The sequence below is a fragment of the Kogia breviceps genome, chromosome 1, assembly GCF_026419965.1.
Source record: "Kogia breviceps isolate mKogBre1 chromosome 1, mKogBre1 haplotype 1, whole genome shotgun sequence".
NCBI classification, from domain to species: Eukaryota; Metazoa; Chordata; class Mammalia; order Artiodactyla; family Physeteridae; genus Kogia; species Kogia breviceps.
The window spans coordinates 92,317,461-92,343,580 of record NC_081310.1 but is presented as its reverse complement, the minus strand read 5'-3'; the positions used below and the strand labels follow the sequence as shown (position 1 = coordinate 92,343,580).

General features: G+C 41.6%; 1 protein-coding gene across 1 annotated transcript in view; it reads right to left on the bottom strand.

Moving 5' to 3' along the window:
• The window catches only part of DDR2 (discoidin domain receptor tyrosine kinase 2), a 156,407-nt gene that overhangs the window by 115,775 nt on the left and 14,512 nt on the right, over positions 1 to 26,120 (bottom strand). The window contains exon 2 of the mRNA XM_059042350.2: positions 17,732 to 17,879. The gene's annotated coding sequence lies outside the window, so the exon portion shown is untranslated. The remainder of the gene's footprint in view (positions 1 to 17,731; positions 17,880 to 26,120) is intronic.

Below are 26,120 nucleotides of genomic sequence, written 5' to 3'. Positions count from 1 at the left end.
CTCATCCTAAGGAAGAGAGAATCAAGATTATAACCTTGGGCCACTTGACCCACCTCCGTGTTCATGGAGAGGATGGCAATGAGTTCAGTGCAGTGTGTCATACTCACGCCAGCCACTGCTGACACACCTGGTGTCTGAGCACCTGGGAGAGGGATCCTCAACCTAAGGCTGAAAAAAATCTGTTTTCATTTTAAATATATATACACACACTCACATACATATATATTCTCTGTGAGGCATTGGAAACACCAGACAGACTGGATCCTGGCATTAAAGTGGGATGAAAATGACACCTCCTTCTCAGTGAAAAGCCCAGATGGTGGTATCAAGAGGATCGGGTTTGGGCAAAGACTCGGCAGGTGGGGTCCAGCAGAGTCGTCTCAGTGCGGCTTTGGTGCACCTGCCAGGGGTGGACATTCATGGGTGATTCCTTGGTCTGGGTTGGGGCAGGAGGTGTGGCTGTAGAGGAAACAGTGGTGGCAACACAGGAGCTGAAAACTTCCCCCCTGCTGTGCAGGCATCAGAGCCCTCAAGGGCAGATGTGGGAGTGGGGAAAGAAGAGGAGAAAAATGGAGCTGCCTCGGGGTAGATGAGAGGGCCGTGTTCCTGAACCACCAGAGAGACGTCCCCTAAGGATCCCTGCAGCTCTTAGAAGAGATGTGAATGCCATGAAAGGGAAAGAGTTGGTGGTTCTCTAATTGGGGATGCAGACAGTCAGAAAATACTTTTTTTCTTTTTTCACTGTTTTAGTAACTCAAGTTTATCCACACCAGCCTAAAGAAACAAAGGTAAAACAAGAGAAAAATATGTAACTATGACAGTCAAAAAATTGAGGTAACATCAGCACTGTGGCAAGAAGTGCCCTGTACAAGCCAGTAGCACTCTGCCACAACAAAAGGCCCAGTGGCCCTGTATTCAGTTTCTATTGTTGCTGTAAACAGATTATCACAAATTTAGTGGCTTAGAACAATGTGAATTTATTCTCCTGAGGTCATAAGTCCTAAAAATCAATGTATTGGCAGGGTTCTCTTCCTTATGAAGGCTCTAGGGGAGAATCCATTTTCTTGCCTTTTCCAGCTTCTAGAAACTGCCTACAATCCTGGGCCCACGGTCAGAAGTATAGCATCTTCTCTCCTCTCTGACCTCTGCTTCCATCTTTACATCTTCTCTCTTTAACTCTGATCTCCTGACTCCCTCTTTTAAGGACCCTCGTGATTACATCAGGCCCACCCAGATAAGAGAATAATCTCTCCATTTCAAGGTCAACCTTAATCCATCTGCAAAGTCTCTTTTACCATGTAAGGTAACATATTCACAGGTTCCAAGGATTAGGACATGGACATCTTCAGGGGGCATCATTCAGCCTACCACAAGCTGCTTGCCCTCTTCCACTAGATTACCTCCGCTCTCAGCCATCCCAGGCCAAAGAGCAACCAGGTACAGTTGCCCACTGCTCCTTATGCCTGTTCCATAGTGCTAGGCTGCAGGGCCAAGCTAGATCAGCATCCAGATGAGCTCTCTGCCACAGGACTCCCTTATGCTTCTAGGGCACTTTGGAGTTTACGGGGAAGTTTTCCATTCCCTCTCTCTTTCACTTTCTCTCTCTCTCTCTCTCTCTCTCTCTCTCTCTCTCTCTCTCTCTCTCTCTCTCTCTCGCTCACCGCTGAGATCAATCACATGAGGCAAGAGGAGAGATGCTATTCATCTCATTTTACAGACAAGACACACAGAGGTTGATCAGACTAAGGTCACACATTTACAAAGCAGCCAAGTGCAGATCAGACGCCTGCCTCTCTGCTCCAACTCAATGTACATTCTGATGCCTGCACACTACCGTGGGTGAAGGTGGACAGCAAAGTGTCGTCTTAAGTAAGTGAGTTATGCAATGGAAAACTTTACAGCTTTTTCACTTCTTTCCTATTGACCCATCAGCCATCTATAAGGCCACACCCTGCTATCTCACACACACACACACACACACACACACACACACACTCCTAATACAGCATCACACCCAACACACCCAAGCCCTCATGAACTCACAGATAGAATCAAAAATGAGAAGGGCCCAGCAGGGTTCCTCCAACTCAGAATTTCTTAACCCATGGAACTTTTGTGCCATGGACCCTTTTTCCAGTCTGGTAAATCTTCTGAGCCTTTTCCAGGAATAATGTTAAATGCATTAAAAAAAGAACATAGGATTACAAAGAAAATGAATGATACTGGTTATAAAATATTTGAAATACAGTTATCAAAATATTTTAAAATGTATAGTAGAATAATAGATCTTATTAATCCATTAAATAATGAGATCTAGTCAAGGGCTAGTTTCAAAGGGCTGATGAGTATATACAATATTTTGAGATAGTTGCTAAAATTATAATGTGATATAAAAATACTATAAATTTCTACTAATTGGAAGAAATGCTAAATTTTGGTCAGAGTTTAGAAAAATAAATACAGAATTATTTTTTTCCTATCCAAGGTTAGAACACCCCCCTCCAAATTCTACCCAGATACCTTGTGTGTGAACCTCAGATTTACAAATCTTTATTTTAGTCCCTTCTCCTGCCTCAAGACAAGTGCATATTTAAAGGAATTAAATGTTGGGTATTTAAACAAATTTAAATTTTCAACAGGAATGGAAAGTCAAAAAACTCCTTTAGGAGCTGTTACAGTGGAGGATTACTAGACTGAATGTCAATATTATGACACAGTATGAGTGTGTTTTGTGTTTGGTAATTGCAATCATTGTTGCTTTTGTTGTGGTCATCCATTTACAATGCTTGGTGTCAGTTTATTTATCTCTTGTAAAAATAAAATACAGTGTGTGTGTGAAGAAAAACAACAAAAAAAAACTCCTTTAGTCACTTAATTCAAATTCTGGGACTTCATTCTTTAGATACTTTCTAAAATTATGTATTTATTTAGTTTCTACTCATTTTAGTTTATAATGAGGGATAAACTGAATTAAAATAAAATAAGTTCAATTTTACCTTTGTACTATTAAAAAAATATTTACAAAGCAAATCAATCACTTCTACAAACTACACTGCAGAGAGAAGTTTAGACTTTTTGAAAAAGCAAACTCTTTTCAAGCTCTTAAAAAATGTTTTAGTAGTTTAATGAATGTATCAACAATGTGCATGTTCATGACAACTGATTTCTCTCTGTTCATGACAGCAGGACTCAGTCCTTCACCAGTGCCAGCAGCCCTTGCTGGCCATGCTTCCTACATGTTCAGGTTAAATGCTCTCTTATGGAAAACAGCCTATGTGCAGAACTATCTCTAAATGGGCTAGTGATCCTTGACAAAAGGCAGAAAAAATATGTAGGCCATTTCAAACCCAAGTAAACAGAATACTGTTCTTAAGAAAGAATTACTGTATTAGTAAGTGAAATAATGCACATAAAGGGATCTATCCCTGTGTCTGGTACATAAAAAGCACTCAAATATTAGCTATTATTAATGAATCATTAACTTAATTATGATACATTTATTGATTATATAATAATCATGGATTGATGATACAATAATCAAAATAACTAATATTATTATTATTGTTGATACAGCTAATTGTACCTATACTTTATGTAGCATGTTAATAACAACAATGTTCACAAAAGGCCCCATTTATGTTTTGGAACTTGGCTGGGATGTGTCTGAAAAATGGGAGGAAACCAATTTGGTTCCCATGTACATCTCAACTTATTTAAAATTCAAATGATATCCAAAGATCCCCACTGTTTTACCACCTTCTAGCAGGTCTTAGAGGCATAGTAGCTGTATTTCATGAACCAAAAGTCAGGATGCTAAGTCTGACAAAGGATTTTTTTTCCTCTAGTTTGTGCACTTATGTGAAAAATCTCTAAAAGTTATCATATTCATATCATGAATCCATATTATACTCATAATAAATTAGTAACTTGCTTTTACAGAAAAAAATAAAATGTCAACAAAAGAAATATAAAATTGAGCAAAAAGATTTTCCAGTCACTATCATTTGAATATTTGAAATCAGGACTACTCTTAAAAATCCTGCACCAATTTCTCACCATGTCCATTAGCAGAGGTTATAACATATGTACCCCAAAGAAACCGAACTGTATTTCCTTAAATATTTCCTTAGGTATTTAAATCATGGCAGGCATTGGCCCATGCCTCAGCTGCCAGATTCCTACAAAAAGATAATATGTTTCTGCTGCATCTAAGTTAACTGCTCCCACAGTGCTTAATAGTGTAGTAGGTCAAATGGTGTCCCCCCACCCCAAAGAAGAAGACCTAACCCCTAGTACCTATGAATAGGGCCTTATTTGGAAACAGAATCTTCACAGGTGTTATCAAGTTGAATCGAGGTCATACTAAATTAGGATATCATCCAATGACTGGTATCTTTAGAAGACAAAGGAGAGGGAGGTTCAGGCACGAGACCTAGAGACACGCACAGAGAAGAAGGCTAAGCGACTACAGAGGCAGGGTTTGGAGTGATGGCAGGAGTCACCAGAAGCTAGAAGAGGCAAGGAAGGATGCTTCCCTAGAGCCTTCAGAAGGAGCATGACCCTGCTGACACCTTCATTTTGGCCTTCTAGCCTCTAGAACTATGCGACAATAAATTTCTGTTGTCTTAAGCCAACCAGTTTGTGACAATTTGTTAAGGCAGCCCTAGGAAACGAACAGAAATAAACCCACTTATTCTTTTTCTTCCAGAGTATTTTTTCTGTAAATTACAGCCTAAGTAAGATTGATATGTCTAATATCCACATGCTTAACCAAGGCTTTCACGTGTCAGAGAATTAGCTTGGATCTCCCTTGCTGCTGTATTTTAATATGGTGTTATTTATATTGATCACTGGGTGTCTAGACCCCCTTTAAAGTTCTACCGGAAGTGAGCACCTCCCTGCCTCACCCCGTCTCCAGCCCTGTTCCCCTAAGCCTTTTCCCACTGTATCCATTAGTCTGCATTTTTCAGGCTGAATTGTGCTCCTTCCTGCCAGCTTCCCAACAGTCTTGATGCCTGTGAAACAATTCTTGGTCTCCAGTGACTCTGACAATCGACTGCATCTGTGAATTTTAATAACATACTTGATATTTCCTGCAGATAATTGAGGAAGATGTCAATTAAGGCCAATCCTAAGCTGAAGCCTACAGGTCCTTTCTAGATACTTCCCTGGGGTAGGGTGGGGTGGGAGTAATGTCATTGTTGGAACTGTTGGGGTGTCCTTTGTAATTCTCCTGCCACATCTCTGCAACCTAAGCCTCCCTCACCTTTTCGATGTCATCTGGAGAATATTTCAAAAGAGATGATAGCTAGATAAGAACAGGTCATCATATGCTGGTCCCCCAGTCACTGCTAGTGCATTTCTTCCAAATAATGTATTTTAAATATGTTCGGCCTTGAGTTTTTTTGTGTGTTTCTTTCTTTCTTTTTTTTTTTAATACACTTTAATGCAGCTGCCTGCTCACTGACTCACTCTTCTCTGTCTGGTTGTGGCTGTTCCCTCTTGACTAGGGCTTTATTTGAGTGCTTTGTCACACCTGACTGTTTGATAAGAGGAGTTCTGAGCTAGAATTCAAGGCACCGGTAACTCCTTGCTCTGCCACAATTCAGCTGTTACTTGTTCTCCTTCACCCGTAAAGGAGAGTAACAATATCTACCCTTCCTTCTCATAGTGGTTATGAGTCAAGAGAATAATAAAGGTTTAAGTGCCTTATTGATAAAGTAAGTGCTTTAAACAAAAGCTTATAAATGTATACGTACAAGGAAGTTCGTTGCAGCATTGTCTGTAATCTCAAAACAGTGCAACTGTGGCCATGGTGGTACATTATGGTATATTCAAACAATGAATAATTCTGCTATCATTCAAAAAATAATCAGCTTAGAGATGATAAATGATAGGTAGGTAAATGACAGATAGAAAGAAAGAAAGACAAATAGATAGATAGATAGATAGATAGATAATTGATAGGCAAATAGATATAAATAGTTCCATGTTGAAAATGTGGGTATGTGTGCATATAGATATGCCTATGCAACTTTGCAAAAGTATCAGGAAGGATGAGCATCAACCCTTAAATGTTAAAGAAAGTAGTTATCTCTGGGGAATTAAAAGAGATGGCTGAGAAGGGAAATTTTACTTCTCATTTCACAGCATTCTTAAATGATGGGATTATGGGTTGTGTTTCCTGAGTGATTTTCAGGTTTTTTAATTTAAAAATATTTAAGGAAAAACAGTGCTACGTAAGTGCCTGCTCTTTAGCCACAACCATGTGCCACATGACTTTGCATATACTCTCCTTAAGGTACACATTTGCCATCACAAATAACAAACCACACACACACACACACACACACCTCACACTTTTTCAACAGCTGGGGGAACTAACCTCACAGTGATGAAGGAGCTTGCCCAAGGTTACATAACCAGTAAGTCAGAGCAATGACCCATCCACCACTCTGACTATGACCCTGTACTCTTTCCATAGTTCACACTGCTCCTGTCACCATCAGAGTCTCTCTCTCCTTCATTTGCTCTTTCATTCATTCTACTAACACTTACTAATGCCTACCCTGTGTTTAGCACCACACTTGGTTCCAGAAAAAGCTGCAAAGATGAACAAGGCAAAATTTTTGCCCTTCAGCAGTTCACGGTCTCTTTTGTTGTTTATACGAAACGTTAGGAAAAGGAACGCTTCATGGGCAGAGAGAGAGTAAACAGTGGGGAACTGTCCATCTGCCCCGGCTACTCTTGTGAAGTTGAGTCAGAAGGTGACTCTTCTAAAGTGCCCTTTTGTGCTGGAACATGGCAAAGATGCTCTCGACATTTGGGCATATCTTCAGTTTTCTCAACAAACGTCTTATTTTTGTCCCGTGTGAACATATAGTGAGTGGAGAGAAAGGAGGGGAGCAATGTATTTGTAGAAATTTGAAGGGAGTGGAAGGCTCTTGTTGTGGAAGAAATGACACATGAACTGAACGTTAAACAAATGGTTGATAGAAGCAGGGAACTACTCTCTGATGGCTCCTGTGAAGTTCACATTTATATGCTGGTGAAAAAGGAAAAAATTCCTCTGAGTCGAAATAAAGAAACACAGACTTACTGTGGGCTCATGGGTGATTTTTCTTAGGATTTTCAGAAATGTTGTAAATAGTCTAAATATTGCAAATAAGTCTCTTTCCTTATATATATGGGAATCACAGATTGGGCCCTTTGGACCATAAACAAAGGATTTAGAGAAGTGTGCACCTTCATCTCAAAGTTCACTTAATTTGTCTTTCTTCCCCCATGGAGTTGAATTTTTTTCAAATGATAGTATCTTTTATATCCTTGGCATGCAACATGGTTTTCATAAGAGACAGTACCTATGAGTGGCCAAAGGACTGGTACCCACACTCACTGTTAATTGGAACTGCTGGGGACATGTCATGAAGGACCAGTCACATGAGCCAGGAAGTGTAGACTCTGACAGGTGCAGAGGAGGGCCCTGGACGCATACAGCAGCAGTCACAGCCCAAGACAAGGTGCAGGCATATGAATGAGAACACCTAGGACCATGAGGGAGCAAGACTCGCCAAGCTCTAGAGCTGCAAGGAACCTTGGCAACCATCGATCACCCTCCCTCATGTCACAGGTGTGCCACCTAAGGTCCAGAGAGGTGCAATGCCTTGTAAAAACCACACAGCAGTACCATCCTGGTCATGTTGAAAGAGGCCCCTGGTCTGCTTGACTGTTTAATATGTGTTCTGTGAACATGTCCCCAGGAACCTGAAGTAGAGGTTCAGCAATGGGAAGTTGGGGACACAGGCAAGAAACAGCAAGTCTGAGAGGGGTTTTGGCTTGAGCAGAAAATACAGGTAGGAATAAATGAATCACGGGGATGAAATGTACAGCATGGGGAATATGGTTAAAAATATTGTAATATCTTTGTATGGTGACAGATGGCAACTAGACTTATCATAGTGATAATTTTGTAATGAATAGAAATATCGAATCACTATGTTGTAAACCTGGAACTAACATAATGTTGTAGGTCAATTATATTTCAATAAAAATAAGTAATCAATTAATTTAAATACATGTAGGAAACTGAAGGGAAATGAAGTTGGAAAGATCGGGTGGGGTTTTGTTCTGAAAGACCTTGAATACCATATCAATGTGTTTACACCTTTTTTTCCCATGAAGGTAACACAGAACTACCACATATATTGGAGCAGAGCTCAGATTGCAAACTCGCTATTTTTCATCCCCAGAAACAGACTGCCATGTGAGGATAATTTAACTAAGAGCAAGGAAAGATCTTCCTGAGAATAAAAATAATCTCAGAATCCCAGGGAAGGAAAGAGGGTACCTAGATTTTTCATATATTCTCTCTGAAAAGAACAAATACTCTTTTATAATATCTTCCTTTCTAAAAAATTACATACCTTCTTTTCTATATTTTTCTGATATAAAAGTAATGCATGCTTATTTATGCAATTTCAGTTGTATGAAGAACCAAAAATGAACCTATAATCTCCTCATCTAAAATCAAACATGGTTAATCTTTTGGTATATTTCCTTTAGAGGTTTTTTCCTGTGCATTTTTTATATAACTGATCCCATACCTTTATATAACTTTGTGACTTTTAATTTTACTTCATATAAAACCACAAATACCTTCCTGTGGTGTCTAAAATCCTCAAAACTATCATTTCAAAAGCTTAAAACCTATATACTTAACCATATCCTCAATTCTGGCCACTTACATTATTTCTTTTTTGTATCTAATGCTTCATCTTTGTGTATACATTTTGTCCCTTTCAGGATGTTTTCTCAGAACAGAGTCATAAAAGTTAAATTCCTACAACAAATAGCATGGACATATTTTTAAGGTCATTCATTCATCTTGTTGAATTGATTTATAATTCTGGGGGGTCTTTATATATAGAGAGAATTGCTAGAGTTTTTAACTGAATGAAAGCAGTTTCTCCTTTTTAATGGCTCTTCTCTAATTACAAAAATATATCATATTTGAAGAAAAGAACAATCTCCATAAAATTAGACTGCTGGGGCAGGGCAGGGGGCGGCAGGGGGTTTTTACATGAAATTTAATGTCTACTCACCCTTGGGCATTTCTCGTATTGCTGATTTCTCCTGTCTTCTGATTAGGGCTATGCCCCTCTTCCCTTCCTCACAACCTACCTCACCCCTCTCCTCCCCCAGCCTCTCAGATTCTTGGATATGATCAGTTCTGCGATTTATCAAGGGAGACTCCATCTTGTATATCTCAGTAAAGAGGCCAAGTTCACACACAGAGGCTTCTGCTCCCTTGCCCAGGGCTTCAGGAAGTAAAGTTTTGCAAAAAAAAAAAAAAAAAAAAAAAGATTAGTGGTGCTTTCCTGATCTTCATGGCCTGTGTGTTTCTCATTATCTTCCCTTGGATTCAGTCATTGGTTTTCGTTCCAAAGCCACTGGAGGCTGGGCATTGCTCCTCCCAGAGCAGGGAGACTTCTCTAGGGCTAATGGTAGGGAGAGAGATGAGTCACCAGCCTCTCGTATAATCAGACCCCCTCCTCTCCGTCCCTCCTGGCAGAGCTCTGCTTCAGACTCCCTCACTGCCCACCTGCTCTCTTGCGGGGCTCCCCACCTCCACCTCCTTCCTTCCCCTTCCAATCTTTCTCAAATACCAGCAGCAAGGTCAGGTCTTCCCGGAACAGAAGTCATATCATGTTACAACTCTGCTCCAACATCTGCAGCAGTTCTTTGTTACCGACATGGGAAACAGGGCCCAACAGTTTGCGGTGGATCAATAAATGTTTAGCACGTGCTTGTTAATGAGTGAGCACCAAGCACCATGGGAGCTATACAATGAGCTCTGTGTCTGGTTCTGGGAGCTGAAACAGACACATGAAAAGTTAAATAACAAGGCTCCACCTCCCACCGACTTCCAGTTCTCCAGCCCTGCATATTTGATGGCTGGCTCTCACACTCAACTTGTTTCAAACGGAACTTACTCTCTTCTCCCGCAGTCTACGTTTTCTTTCGAATGGTCCCAATATCCAGGTTCTCAAGACAAGACAGATACAAGCCAGGAATATAGGGAGATATAGGGGTCAAGAGATTTTGGCCTTGTAGTGCCCATCAAAATCCAGCTATCTGGGACTTCCCTGGTGGGTCAGTGGCTAAGACTCCACACTCCCAATACAGGAAGCCCGGGTTCCATCCCCGGTCAGGGAACTAGATCCCATGTGCTGCTATGAAGATCCCGTGTGCCACAACTAAGACCCAGTGCAGCCGAACAAATTAAAAAAAAAAAAAAATGCAGCTATCTACTTAATCACTTCCCTAGTAGTGAGGGCTTAGGAACACAGAAGGGTACAGAAATAAACAAGGCATGCCCCCCTTGCATAAGCAGATAATCTAGTGGAGGAGACATTGAGTTTGCAGGAGCGTGTCCCCTGTCCAGTGTCAACTCATACACCCAAACCGTGCCTCAGAAACCTAAGTCTCCAGGTCCTCCCCCATTCAATCATCTAGTTTAGGAAAAATGGACTAGGACATCCCCATGTACCCTCATGATTCTCTTGGACTGGTCTTCTACCAAATCCCAATCAATCCAGACATTAGAACAACCACAATACTGCATACACTTTATATTTACAGAAGACTCTTTCAAACATTCAGAACTCTTCACACAATACCTTGTTGTGATTTAACCCTCACAACAAAATCACGAGGTATGTTCTTATCATGTTCATTTTACAGATGAGAAAACCACGCTTTAGGGAAGTTATGTCACATAGCCTGTTCTTTTCTGTGCTACAGACATATGTTTAAATTCTAATGTGTGTCAGAAATTAAGGGTGAACAAGTATTCACAAAGATCTCTGCCATCAGTGACTTTACAATCTGGGGAGAGAGACAGATACCTAAATGCATAATTTCAACGTAATATGGTGTGAGGACAGATTATGCAGAAGTTGCACCAAAAGTAGAGAGAAGACATCATCCAGCCCAACTCACAGATTCAGGGAGATTCAGGGAAAGTGGGTGAGGAGGGAAGAAACATGTCAACTAAACTACAACTTGACTGAGTCTTTGGCTCACAGACGGGAAAACTAGAATTTGAACTCAGGTTTGTCTGACTCTCCAATTCATGTTTTTCCCACCATCCTGTGACATGGTAGGTTTTCAATGGATATTCATTGAGTAACAGAAGAAATGAATGAATGAATGGATGCTTCTTCCAGTGGAGAGAATGGCTGAAATGTCAGCCCAAACAGTAACTTTGGATTTAAAATTCCCACATTCTGACCAGCTGAGCTAATCAGCTAATGCACCTTAGGGAATTCCAGGAGGGCACCCTGGCAACAAGGCAGATGGTTCTCAACATGTGGGGCCCGAATTCACTCGTACAATCCCTCAGAATTGGTTGATAGATTCTAGAATTGAGGAGAGGACTCACCACTTTTGTCTACTCCACTGCCTCAAAAAACCTTTTTTAGTGTCCTGGGCTTTGCAGACAGAGGGAAAAGAAACTAAGTAAGGCCAGAGTTCCTAGTGCTACAGAAAAGATTCCCACAGAATCCCACACTAAACCCCACTGGCTCCAGATAACTCTGCATAAGGAAAATGGATCCTAATTCTCCTACGCCTACCTCCTTTGAAATTTGGTTCTGGAAGGAGAAGAGCCAGGATCTCCAAGACTTGAAGATCAGAGCAATGCACCCACATCCTCAAGTGTTTACATGGGGCTGCCTGTCTCCTCCCACAACCTCCTGTTCCACTGTGTTTGTGGAACAGATGTCTCCGTGCCAGCAACCCCCCTTCTGTACTTCCTGCTTCTCGGCCCAAATCTCTGCCTTCTGTCTTCGTGCGCTTGGCATACACATGCAGCAAGCTTGGAGCTTGTGTGTGCCATCATTGCACAATTCAAAAACCCCAAATAAGAGACAGGTGGTAGGATTCTCCCAGGGAATTAAAAGAAGGACTCCAAGCCAACGCCATCCGAGTCTGGCTGCCCAGTGAGCAGCCTAATGGTGGGTTGGGCTAAGGCTACTGGTTCAGTAGTTAAAAGGCAGATTCTACCAAACCCATACAAGGCTGTCTTTATTCCTTGGTCCCAAACATTTCTACTCAGAATTTCCTCTTGGTTCTTTCCAATTCTTGAGGAAAGTCTAACTTATTTTGAACAATTAATGGAGTCAGTTTGTGGAGGGGAGTCATATCAATAAAATCACAGTCATTTCTTTAAAAAGGGAGATATGAAATGGGCCTTGGAAAGTCACAGACTCTTTGGTACCATTATTTGGATCAGTTTGGGGCTCACGAGCCTTCACTGCCTGCTTGGGAATTAAGATTTAATGATTCAGCTACTCCATGATGGATTAAAATGGGCTTGCAAATTTTGCCACTGGGGCAAAAGATCACAGCTACTGTCCTTTCCTTTAAGGAAACAGGGTTCATCTCATATGCTGGGGGTGGGGGCGGCCAGCAAACTTGTTTCTGTAAAGGCCCAGATAGCAAATATTTTAGGCTTTGTGGGCCATAAGAATTCTGTTGCAACTATTCAACTCAGTTGATGTAGCACAAAAGAATTCACAGACAGTATGTAAATAAATGAGCACAGCTGGGTTCTAATAAAACTTTATTTATGGGCTTCCCTGGTGGTACAGCGGTTGAGAGTCCGCCTGCCAATGCAGGGGACGTGGGTTCGTGCCCCGGTCCAGGAAGATCCCATATGCCACGAAAACCTTATTTACAAAAACCGGCCTACTTGTTCTACCATTACCTAAATTACCCTTAAAAAACAAATCAGAACCTACATTTAACACGATCTCCAGGTGACTTGTATACAGTACATCTGGAAACCAATGTGTCTCAAATACTAATCAAATTATATTGATAGATTCTGAGGCCTGAGGTTCTGTATTTTCAACAAGCTCCCAGGTGATACTGATGCTGTGTGGATGATGTTTAATTAGCAAAGATCTATTTTGATGATTCTCTACAAAAGCCAATACTGGGGTAGAACATGGGAACTGGTGGGTACCAGCAGCCCACCACTACCCACCCAGTTTCTCTACCTCCAAACAGAATAATGCATGCATAATACTATGCTAAATGTTATGCCAAAGCAAAAATATCTGACAGCAACTGAGACCTTGACTAAGAGGGTCTCACAATCTTTTGAGGGGGGGGACCTCATATAAATAAAAAAGTAATCAATACAAGAGGTTGTATGAGTGTCTCTTGTAAGACAATACGACATCAGTGAAAAACCCTGACATATGCTATGAATGTCTAGCAGGAAGACCCTCAATCCCTCCTATCCGTCATAAAGGGAGGAACCAGGGGCTCTGTAAGCCAGGAAACAGGAATTTTGAGTAGATTCAGAGTCAGGAGAAAATTCAGTGAACATTTCCAGCCAGGAACACAACACGATTCCTTCAGCCCACAATCTCTGAATAAAAGAGCTGATGTAATATGAGAAATTATAAGGCATTGAATATTAAAACAATGGAAATAAGATTCTACCAGACTTAGGTAAACTCTGAGGGCAATACAGTTTGTGGCTGACCCTTAAATCTACTCTTAAAAGCTACAAAGATCAAAGCAAAAACAAGAGACTGAGATTTTAGAAAACAGGCTCAAAGTGCTTCATACATAATGTATTTTTAGGCCTCCAGATACTTCCCCGGAAAGCTTATTATTACAACACCTTAAATCTGGTTCCGAACTGCACCCACACTCAGCGAGAGGGGCGTCGGAAATGAGCATCTCCCAAAGCAACGTCATCTCCCACTCCTAGAGCATGTACCACACAGATGCTCAATCCCGAGGGTGGCATCCAGATGTCTCAGCCCAGCCAGCAGGCAGAGTTCTCCCTAGGCTGGCAGCCTCCCTCCTTTCCAGCTTTATCTTCCACCGCTCCTCGACCCCAACACTCTGCTCCCAGGAGATTGCTATTTCCTCCTTCCCCTCCACACATGTGCCTAATCCGATCCTTGTTTACTGGTCACTCTGCATCTTTGTTGCCTTGGTCTGCTCTGCCAAGAATGACTGACCCACACCTTTCCGAGTATCGAATCCCTGCCTGGCCTCCAAGGTTTGGCCCAAGCTCCACGCCCTCCATAGTCAAGGCATTTGTTCTCTGACCAGCCCAGCCACAAGTGCTCTCTCCTTCCTTCAACCTTTCATCACCCTCGTGACACATCCTTACCTCTCTGGAGCGTACTTCTCCTTTGTGCTCCTTCCCTCTCCTAGTAGCCATGAGCAACTTAGGCTGGGTTCTCTCTCGTTTATATTTGAATTCCTTCAGGTCACTTCCAGAGTCCCTTACACATCACAGGTGCTCCGTAAACAACGTTATTATGTTAGTAAGTAAAAATACTATGCAAAGTCCTTGGATAACCATGAACAACAACAAAAAAAGAGCATGTTGTCTAGCCCATTGGTTCTTTTTCAGATCACCATGGTCCGTTCTCAGTTTCTGCTTTTCAGAACATTTTCGGAGCTCTGTTCATCCAGAAACGTCCAAATCAACCTCTGGCCCATCTAACCCCCAGTTCCCTGTGCCAGGTTTGCTTCCTCCATTTCTACTGGGCTCCCCCCCGTCCTGTGGTGGCACACCCACCATACCTGTGGTTCCCTGATTAGTTAGATGCTGATCCAGACCTTGCCTTCCCTAAAATGATCCTGGCACAGCCCAAACTCCAAAATCTCAGACGTTCGGGTTTATGCAGCATCACGATCACAGTGTCTCACGTGTCTCAACTGTAATCCATTCTATGACAAGCAGATGCTTCCCAGGTTTGCTCCTGTCACGGCCCCAACTTCCCCCCACCCCCATGGCCTCCCGCCTCCAACACCCCCCCATTCTGTCTTCATGCCCTAGCACACATGTCCCACAGGACACATGAAACCAGAACCTTCCATCAGAGTGGCTCGTGAGAAACAGACCACTTGCAAAGGGAAAACAGTTGGAAATACAAGCTTTTCCTTTAAAGGAGAAAGTAACATTGGCAGCAGTGCTCTTCTCAGCTGCCCTCCAGCAGTGTTGAAAGAGCCATTTTGGGAGACAGAGGGAAAGGAAGGAAGTGTGAGTGACAAACGGAGAGCAGAAAATATTGAAAGAGAGGGAGACAAAAGAGAAAAGAAGAGGGAAGACAGATAAGGGCTGGGGGCGGGGGGCACAAACCTGAAGGAGGTGGGTGGGTGGCAGAGCAAGAAAATGAGGGTCAGAAACAAAAGGAGGATAAGGGAGCAGAGGAGGAGGTGGAAAAGGCAGCGGAGGAGGGAAGGAAAGGGCCGAGGAGGACGGGCCTGCGCCACTGGGTCTCACGAACACAGGCCACCAGCTCTGAGGCAACCCTACCGCTCTCCCCCAGGAGCTGTGTCATCCACCAGGGGACAGGCTCTCCACTGGCTGATTAGAAACACTCAGCACTCTGAAGTGTATGTCAGAGTCCCCTGGGCCCAAAACAGACAACTGAATAGAATTCAGGGAGTCTGTCCCCAAAGGCTCTTGTTCACCTTCTGCACTCAGCCTTCATCAGAGATGCAAGATCTTTGAAAAGTCGGTGAGCATACATACAGACGAAGCCTCATGTTCCACAGTTTCTGTTAATAACGTCCCCTTTCCCTCACAAGTGTTCCCATTTAGATGCTAAATTACTTGCTCTTCCTATTAATAAGAGACACAGGAAGCTGAAACTTATTAAGTCTCTAAACAGACTGAAATACTTAGTCTCATCATTCTCAGAAAAGGAGGAAGCCTGCCTTAGGGACCAGAAGAGACCAGAAGAAACCAGGACTCCTTCCTGGGGGAGCCAAAGTACTTGAGATAATTCTAGGCATAATACTATGATGGTAAGGGTGGGGAAGGCACCCAGATTAGGCTTCTCAAGCCAAGGCTATTTATAGCACGTGCCTTGGATATTGAAATAATAATTTCTAGGGCTTCCCTGGTGGCTCAGTGGTTGAGAATCTGCCTGCCAGTGCAGGGGACACGGGTTCGGGCCCTGGTCTGGGAAGATGCCACATGCTGCTGAGCAACTGAGCCCGTGCACCACAACTACTGAGCCTGCGCGTCTGGAGCCTGTGCTCCGCAACAAGAGAGGCCGCGATAGTGAGAGGCCCATGCACCGCGATGAAGAGTGGCCCCCGCTTGCCACAACTAGAGAAAGCCCTCGCACAGAAACGAAGACCCAACACAGCCAAAAAGAAATAAATAAATAAATTTAAATCATATGGGCTTCTAAGAAGACCACTGCTTAAAAAAAATAATAATTTCTAGAACTAGTCATTTAAGGTTGGGTGGCAGGGGAAGAAAAGACCACAATGATAGGTAACTTTACCCTTCTGAAAGGTAAAGCTGAATGAGTCATAGATAAATAATGTTTGAGGAGTCAAATGGAATAGAGAAACTCTGCAGTAACCTTCAGTAACCTCTGGTTAGTGGTTAAGTGTAGCTATGGATTATTCATTCTGAAATGTACACCATGAAGGCTCAAATTAAGACTGCTTAGCTCTCCAGTATCAAGAGTCTATTGGAAGGAAGGAAGGGAGGGAGGGAGGGAGGGATGAAATTAGTTTCAAGGCAATCTATGGGAATAAAGGGACCCAAGATATTTTATCACCACAAGGAAGCTAAGGAGTAATGCGGAGGGAGGGTAGGTAGGATGACCTAGATAATAAACAGAAAGGAGTATATAATCCCAGGAGCATTTGATAGTGAGAAGAAATCTCCTGGGGAATGTGAGGAAATACTACTTTACCCTCCAGTCCTCATCCTTCATTTCAAGGATGGTCCACATTATTTACTCAATTGCGCATTCATTTAACAAGTATTACGGAAGCTGTGAGCGATGTAAGTCTAAATCAAGGCACTGGGTCCTCAATGAGCATCTTCCACATGCCAGACCCCATGCTAGATGCTAGCGATGCAGGCATGAAGGAGACATGGTTTCTGCCTTCAGTAAGCTCCAGACTGAGAAGGTCTCAGACACGTGAAATTGCTACAGTTCCAGTTTTTTGATGGGATTTGAGTCTCCTGAAGAATGAACTGAGAAGTCCCATTCAGACCAAAATTCACCTACAGCAGACCACCTAGACCTGTGCAAATGCTTTTGGTTTCCTCATGAAAGCTCTGCAGTGTATCATGCTTCTCTTTCTGCCTTGGGTCCCAGAGTTAAGTAGTACACTTAACTGCAATAAGCATCCCTGGGCTAGGTTTTCTTGCACATTTAACTCTCCCAATACTTATTTCAGGGCTTGGGTTCTCTTACCCTGATTTTAGTAGTTCTGTTAAGTATTATTTTTCTCTAAACCACATCAAATTATTGCTGGAAGAGGGCAATTTATTTAAAAATTTATAAATGATATTTTCTATTAGAAGAGGCCCAGATTGATCCAGGAACTCCAGAGATTCCAATGGGTCTTATAGGGACAGGGAAGGCCTAGAGATCCTGGGTCACTCGGAGCTGGGGACACAGGACACCCCAGGATGGGCCTCTACTCTGGGCTGGCTACAACTGGATCAATGAAGTACAAAGAGGAAACAGACATTCAATATCAGGTTCCCTGTACAATCAAATCCATGATCTTTTCATTTGATATCAGCTCTGGGACAGAACCCGAGGCTCACCTTTCCCCGTGACACCTACCAGGGTAAGTGAGGGGCTCAAGGGGAGCCACACTGTCACCCCCAATCTCCTGTGGCGACCCAGCTTCAGTGACTGGCCCTACTTACATCAATGGGTGCAGAACATCCTCTGAGGGGCAGGATCCTCAGGAACAGCTGGCCTCTGCTTTGCTTCAATTATTGTAGCTTCTTTGCTTCAAGCTACAAGTCTCAGCACTTTCTAGAGCATTGAACCCCCGACTAGTTGTAGATCTCCCTTTACAGAGGGGGAAAAAAACAGAAAGCAATGTTTTATTACAAACTTTTTCTTCATTCATGTTTTCTTTCCTGTTTGACATTTCTGCCCACCACTATCAAACAGAAGCCTCCCAAGGACCCCTGGCACTGAAGGAATTTGACAAATCCTCAGAGTTTTTCTTTATGGGGGTTATGCTATTGATATTTATCAATTTAGAAATTAAAAACTGAGAATTTTTAATTTATTACTTATTAATTCATTAAAATAATAATTCCATGTTAACACAAATTTTTAATAAAAATTTTTCAAAAATCATTTAGTGAGAAGAGTGACATTGTTTTACATTTTTAAAAATCTCTTTGATATCTGGCTTAATCAAACAGATTCTATCTGCTTATGGATTCAATTTGCTGCAATAATAGCACATGTCATTTAATCTCTGGAAAATTCCACCATACAATTGGGGGAGAATGAGAGTGAAATAAGGAAAAACATCCTAGTGTTATTATGAAAATAGTTTTTATCCTGTGGACCCCCTGAAAGGGTCTCAAGAACTCACAAGGATCCCCTGAGCACACAGGAACCAGTGCTCCATATGGTCAAAAGAAGTCACGCTTCCACCTCGGACTATCAGTCCCCTTCTTCAGATGCAGCTAGTTATCAGTTACCTAAGTAGTCTTCTAGAACTATCCTACACATATGTAAAAATATATGGATGGACAGGACTTTTTTAATTTAAAAAAAATCAAGTATTAGCATCCCATATATTTCACCTTGGGTTTTCTGTTATACATGTTGGGAGCAGTTGCATTTTAGCATATGTAGTTACATCATTCCTTTTCACAGATCTATAGTATTCCACTCAATGGATACAATGATATATAACTCTACATAGTGCCACAGGGTCCAGGTGGGTTGCTGAACGGCTACCGTAAGTTACCAATTTCATCAGTGAAGTATTTAGAAATTAATGCAAATAAAGTGGCCACATGGAGCAAGAATGGATGTCACATATATTAGTACAGCTTTCCTCTGACTTCTAGTTCCCTAACAAGGCATGCAGCTGAAGTCTTCAAAATTTGAGAAAATATCCCAACTTTGGCAATACTACTGTCCTTTTATACTCGGGGCTTATCTCAGTGTTCCAGAAACACTTGTACTAATATCTCTGTACCTGTTTGTACCAGAATGTTTACAAACATCAACCTCTTTTGAAACATACTATCATCAGTGCCACATCATCATGGGGGAAGAAAGCAGGATCAGGGTCCAAGTGTCCCCAAACAGTATTTCTGAAAACTATTTCCCTGTGGTACTAAGGTCGCAAAGTTTAACCCTGTTAGATCACAATTTCCCTGACATGTAAAACCTGTCACCTAAAGGAAACCCTCACCTCAGATGGCTAATTTGCTCTAATTACATTGCAGGCTTCAAATGCTAAAAGGTATGCAGACTACCTGTGTTCATTTCCTCACTCTGAGATTTACTAGCTGTATAATCTTGGGAGTTACTTAGCTTCTACTTACTTGTAAAATGGAGGTAATGATAATTATCTCACATAGTTATGAAGAAGAATAATTGTAATTCTTTATTAATTGTGCCTGCCACATAGTAGGTGCTCAATTCTCAGTAACTGCTAGCCCTCTCCCTTTATTGTTCTATGAGCAGAAATAATGTGTGAGACTGATCTTATGTCCTGGACTGAGCTGGCTTTTCAGGGAACCCCAATAATCTAGTCTTTTAGGAAGTCTGGAGCTATAAGAGACTGGGACAAGAGAAGATGATGGAGATTTTTTTTTCCTCTTGTGAGATGTTTGTCATCTGTCTGATTCAAAATGAGAGACACAGGTCTGCTTTCCTCCTCACTAAGCCAGGAAAACTGGCACCAACATTTCCAGCATTTCTGTTTCAACTTTCCCGTCTGTCTCTGAAATTATATAGGCCAGTGTGATTTGCACTTTTAGGTCCACAGAATCTACAGAAAATCCATCAGGTTTGGGGGAGCCCCTCAGGTGAGGATGAGCAGAGATTTACTTCTGAACAATTCCCAGGAGTAGAACCAGCACTTACAATGATTACAGACAGATCTATTATGACCTCCATTTACAGATGAGGAAACTAAGGTCTGGAGACATTAGGTAAATTCCTCAAGGTAACACAGCTAACAAGGGCAGGGTGGGAACTCAAAACCAGGTTTGTCCTACTCCAAAGCTCAAATTTTTAACCACATCATCATATGATGCTCCAACTAGAAAGGAAACAATCCCTGTCATGACATAGCAAGGCCGGCAGCCTCATAGAAATGGTCTCACAAGAGAGAGAAATTATCCTTAACTGTAAGTTAAGGATTTACTAACCCAATAGTGTAAAAAATCAAAATCAAAATTCTTCAGAAAATCATACCTCAACTAGATGCAAATTAGAATGGCAGGAAACCAAAACCAATATTTTATTAGTTTTGGATTTTTACATTATCTTATTTTATTTGCATTTGATTAGATCAATTATTAAGATTAATAGGTTGCTTCAATTCATAGATTATTATTTTTAAAAATAGATTAATAATTTAATATTAATTTAGCCAATAATATTTATAGCTCCTAGTATATACATCAAGTACAATAAGTGTTAAAGATGAATAAAACATGTTCCTTGGCCTTGAAGAAGAAGATACAGTGGATATTATAAGAAATAATAGATATAACTACTATATATATTTTATATATATATACATAATATATATATTTGGGTTGGTGAGATAATAAGATAGAAAAGAATAAGATACTAAAAGAAGGAGAAATCAAGCCAGTGGAGTGTTCAGGGAAGACTTGAAGGAGGGAGAAGGCATCATTTGAGCTGACTCTTGAAATATAACTAGGATTTTGTCAGAAAAAGTAAAATAAAAGTCTAAGAAAAGGGAACAATTTGAATAGGCAAGTTATGGAATGAGGATATCAATAAATAGTGGCTGGAGGACAGGAACAGCTCAGTAATTGAAGCTAGATCTGGAAGATGGTTGAGGCTATGGATGCTGGCAAGAGGTGAGCACAGGCGACCTAGGAAAAGCTTTGGAAGAGGAATGGAAGGGTGAGGGAGGCTCTATAAGGCTTAACCTGGCATGTGGGATGCTTTAGAGGAGAGAGAGGGGCAGAGTGACCTAGAACAATGACATCAGGAAGGGAAAAGAAATAACGTGGAGGTATGATAATAATCAGGTGGAGAGGACTGGATTGGTCAGCGACTAGCAACAGCAGCGAAGAAGGAAGGAGTCAAGGAAGCCTGCATTTCCAGCCTGCAAGTGACCAGGAGTACGTCACTATGTATTAACGAAACATGGGAAAACTGGAAGAGGAATTGGTTCACAAAGGATGACTGTGAGTTTGGTTTTGAACATAAAGAATTTGGTTTCCTCTCAATGGAAACAGATTAATACATCGAGCAGAGGAGTAGAAATCTGAGTCTGGCCTTCAAGAGAGAGTTTGGTTCCATCAATAGATGAATGGATAGGGCTTCCCTGGTGGCACAGTGGTTGAGAATCCGCCTGCCAATGCAGGGGACACAGGTTCGTGCCCCGGTCTGGGAAGATCCCACATGCCGCGGAGCGGCTGGGCCCGTGAGCCATGGCCGCTGAGCCTGTGCGTCCGGAGCCTGTGCTCCACAACGGGAGAGGCCACACCGCTGAGCCTGTGCGTCCGGAGCCTGTGCTCCACAACGGGAGAGGCCACAACAGTGAGAGGCCTGCGTACCACAAAAAAAAAAAGATGAATGGATAAAGAATACACACACACACATACACACAATGGAATACTACTCGGCCATAAAAAGGAGAGAGTTTGGTGTTATGGATTCATATCTGAATGTCAAGTCCATAAAAGCAATAATTAAAATCTGAGAAGATGAGATGATCTGGGAAGAAGGAAAAGAAGAAAACTAAAGACAGAACCCTGGGGCCTATCTGCACTGACTGGTGGAAGAATGTCTCTGCTTCCCCTACTACCCTCTGGGTGAGACTCAAGACAACTTAAAAACAGTTCCTCCTCACAAAACATCAGGACTCCCTGATCTAACCCAGCTCCCTTCGTTCACAGATAAAGAAGACTGATTTATCCAAGGCCTCACAGCTGCTTATCAGCAAAACTGAGACTAGATGAATGAAGTGACTGTTGGGAATTAGTCTTGCCTTAGCAATTGGACACTTGCATGTGCACCATATGACATGCTTGGATTCAGAGAAGCCTGAGAGCAAACCAGAAGCTTCATTTACCTCTGCTCCATCAGTCCAGCACTGTGACCCTGCCCAACCATATAATCATCTTAGGGATTCAAACGACATCTTACTTATCTTGTTGTCACTGGCCCTCTGTCCTCACTTTCCTTACCACTGTCCCCGCCACCAGCATTATTACAGAGTAGAAAAATCAGATTATTTTCCTCTTTTGAATATGCACATGACCACTGACTTTCAGAATTGAAAGAACTTAAGAATTCATCTAGTATTAGTATAGCCCCTGTGCAAACAGACCCAGAGAAGTTCAATGACCAGATGACCAGTTAGCAGTAGACCCCAGACTAAAATTCCAAACTTTTTCTCTTTCTATTACACTACCAACCTCTAGTGTAAGAGACTTATTTTTAAGACAATGTTTCTTGTCTTTAATTTCTTGAAATTATGCTATGTAGCCCTCTCCCCTCAAGGTGCTTCTTTAAAAAACGAGCTCCATGGTTCAAAAAGTTTGTGGAGTGCTATAAGCTATACCTCTCTTGGACGGTCAAAATGCTTATTACCATATTAAAGACGTTGGGAAGTCCTTGCAGTAAAGAAACCTGCTCAATTCTCTAAGAATACTTCCCAAACTTATTTGGCCACAGAACTCTGGCCCTGGCCCTGCCCCTATCATTCTCTATTTTAAAACACACTGGTTTCCAAGGATTGTACTTTGGGAAGCACCACCTTTGCCCAGTTAGCAAGATTTCCTTTGTTAGGTCCCAAGAAGAAGTGCCAATACTGAGAGGTCCTCCCTGTGTGAACCGGGTGGGGTAGCAATGAGAGACAGAGAAGGAAAGAGAAACAACAAAGAACCCCAGTCTCATCCAGAGTCATCTGCCCTGCCAACATCAAAGGGCGAAACGGCTACTTGAGAAGTTTTAACTCAGGATCCTGGTTATAAGCTTAAGGCAGTTGAAGTTGAAGTCATCTCCAACCTAGACTTCTTGTGGGAAAATGGGTTTCCAGGTTCTCAAACACTCCACATCAGCTAGCGTGCGAGTTTCACCCTGCCTCTGCCCCACCATCAGTAGCAATACTCTCTCATCAGTGTCCTTCAAGTTACATCCACAGTGGCTCTAGCTTGTCCTTGCTCCTTCCACCATCCTGGTCAAAACCCTGTCACTTCACATCTGGAGGACTGACAGCAGCCTTTGGATGAGTCTCCCTGACTTAACTCCTTCTCCCCTGCAATTTCCCTGACATGCTGCAGTCACATTAATCTTCTTAAAACAACACTGCACCTGTTTTAAGATAAAGGAAAATGTTCAAAACTCCACGACATCCACAGCTCTCCTTAATGTAATAAAACACATCTATACAAGGCTATTTCTCCATGCTCTCCAGTGCAAATTTCCACCACCCCAGGCTCACATCCTCACTGTTCAGAGCCGGCCAGTCATAAGCAGTCTGACTACCAAGCCTCTGCTCTTCCTGCTCTTTGCTTCCTGCCTATCTAATTCCATCCAATTCTTACTCCACTTCCAGCATCCAGCCCAAGTCCCCTGACAATACAACCCCTTCCCTGCACTCTTGTGCTTGCAGACACTGAGCAACTAGCCCCACGTTTCCTTTACCATTTCCTGAATTTTCTAACTGATAACAAACTCAGGAAAAGACTGTGCCTTATGACAGTCAAGGCACTTAGTAAATGCTCAAAAAACAAAACAAAACAAACCTTTCGCTGCATAAAGGAATAAATCCTTTATTGACCGCAGAACAAAGAGTTAAGCAGAAAATTTCATGCCTACAAAACACTAGGAAAACTAACCCCTTTCTGGGCCTCAAAGGCATTTATACCTTTTTAGTTCAATTGGTCTTAGTTTTAGGAAAGGGGAAGAAGATTGATTCTACCCCATCCTGGGGCAGCTGGCGAGTTTTCATTCTCTACAGACAGAGCTGTGCTTTCTTGCCCCCTTCTCATAGGCTCCTTGCAGTGCTTGGCCTCCAGGAGAGAGAACCTAGACTGAGTACATTAAGTGATATTTAAACATGTATCTCTAAATTTTCCACGGGCCTAGCCAAAAGAATGTTCTTTCCAAGAACATATCCTCTACTGACAATTGTTCCTTCCTTCATTCATTCTTTGAACTATTTGACAAACATTTACTGAGTGAATCCTTGAGCTACATAAAAAACAATCATGGTCCTCGAGGCACCCACAGTCAAATGCAGTTTTACTCTAAATGCAGGCAGAGGAACACCTGCAACAGAATCACCCAAGGGAGGTTGTTAAAAAAACACAGGCTGTCTGGTGCACAGAAAATTTCTAATTTAACCAAGTCTGAGGTGGAGCCTGGGATCTGCGTTTTTAGAAAGAACTCCAGGTGATTCTGATGTATACTGAAGTTCAAGACTCACTGGTTCCGTGGAAGAACAGGCATATAAGAAGATTATAAAACAGTGGCGCCTACTTGCAAAAAAAGAGACATCCACAAGGTATGACACAGGCTCAAGGAGAGTAACCAAGTAGTGGTAAAGAGTTAGGTGTTACAGTGAGAAAGACCTAGGTTCAAATTCTTATTCTGCTACTTATTCACTATGCCAGTGATCCTCTCTTAGTGTCATGTGTTCTCATATATAACATAAGAAAAAAACCCACTTCACACAATTATTATAAGGTTTCAATGAGATCAAGTATATAAAGTGCTTAACATAAATCTTGGTACACAATAAGCACTCATCACTATGTTGTCATGATAGTTTTTTTATATATATAAATTTACAAATGGATTTTTTTTTCTTCTTTTTTTTTTTTGTCTTGCAGGATCTTAGTTCCCTTGACCAGGGATTGAACCCAGGCCCCAGCAGTGAAAGCTCTGAGTCCTAACCACTGAACCACCAGGGAATTCCCTAGACATTTTTGATTATTAATGAAATTTAAAGAAACAAGAGCAGATCAGAAAGCTTTTCCTGAAAAAACTAGTAGCTTGAATTTAGTTTTAAAATAGAGCATCTCCAAGTGTAAATGTATTCTTTCAGTCCTCAACATTTCTAGAATTTTTAAAAGTTTATACCTTTGATTCTATAATTTGGAACTTTTCATACTAATGGTAACCAAGCACTGCCATGCGATTTCAGGACCTGCCTTTCCTTTGTGTTTACAATTGTCCAAATGCCAAATGAAAGCCAGAGCAAGTCAAAGCTAGAAACAGAGGAAATGGCCGTGGGACAGTTGAGTCATGGGGTGGTACAGGGCAGTTTAATCCGCTCAGCCATTGTGGTCAGTGCCGTTTTCATGCAGCAAGCAGCTGTGTAATGCAGAGTTTGACTCTATATACCAAAGCCTATCAGTTTATAGGCAGAAACCTATAAGGTATAAACACACAAAGCACAGTGGTTCTGTAACTAATTCTATTAATAATTAGATTAGATACCCATTTTGTAGAAACTTCATTATCACCCCCATGCTAACCTTATCTTCAAGTGAATAGACAATTTAACAAATTATCTAATGATACAAAGTTAAAACTAACATTTGACTGTTGCCTACCAGCAGAGCTTTGGTTAAGTAAGTATGAGGTCTGATTGCCACCCCCCCAACGCATAAACCCTTAAGGCTATTAATAACTATCTGTTTAACTCACTCCAATAGGCATTTTCTGCATGAGTATTAATTACTTAAACAGACCCAAATTAAATATAGACAAGGCCCTGGGGCCACATCTTTAACCTCCACACTAGTGGTTAGTTTCAACAAACCAAATCATCTCACGCATTAAAATAATGTTTTATTATTTTGTTGAGTTTATAACTATATTTGATTTCACTTATAAATCTGCTTTGGCTTTATAGTTGCAGAAGAACTAAAGCATAAGAGATGTTGTGATATTGTGATTTATAAGAAATATATAGTGTAACTGATTCACTTTATAAAGTGGAAACTAACACACTATTGTAAAGCAATTATACTCCAATAAAGATGTTTAAAAAAAAAGAAATATATATCTGGTCATTCAGAGGACCAAAATATATTTCTCATATATATCTGGCCT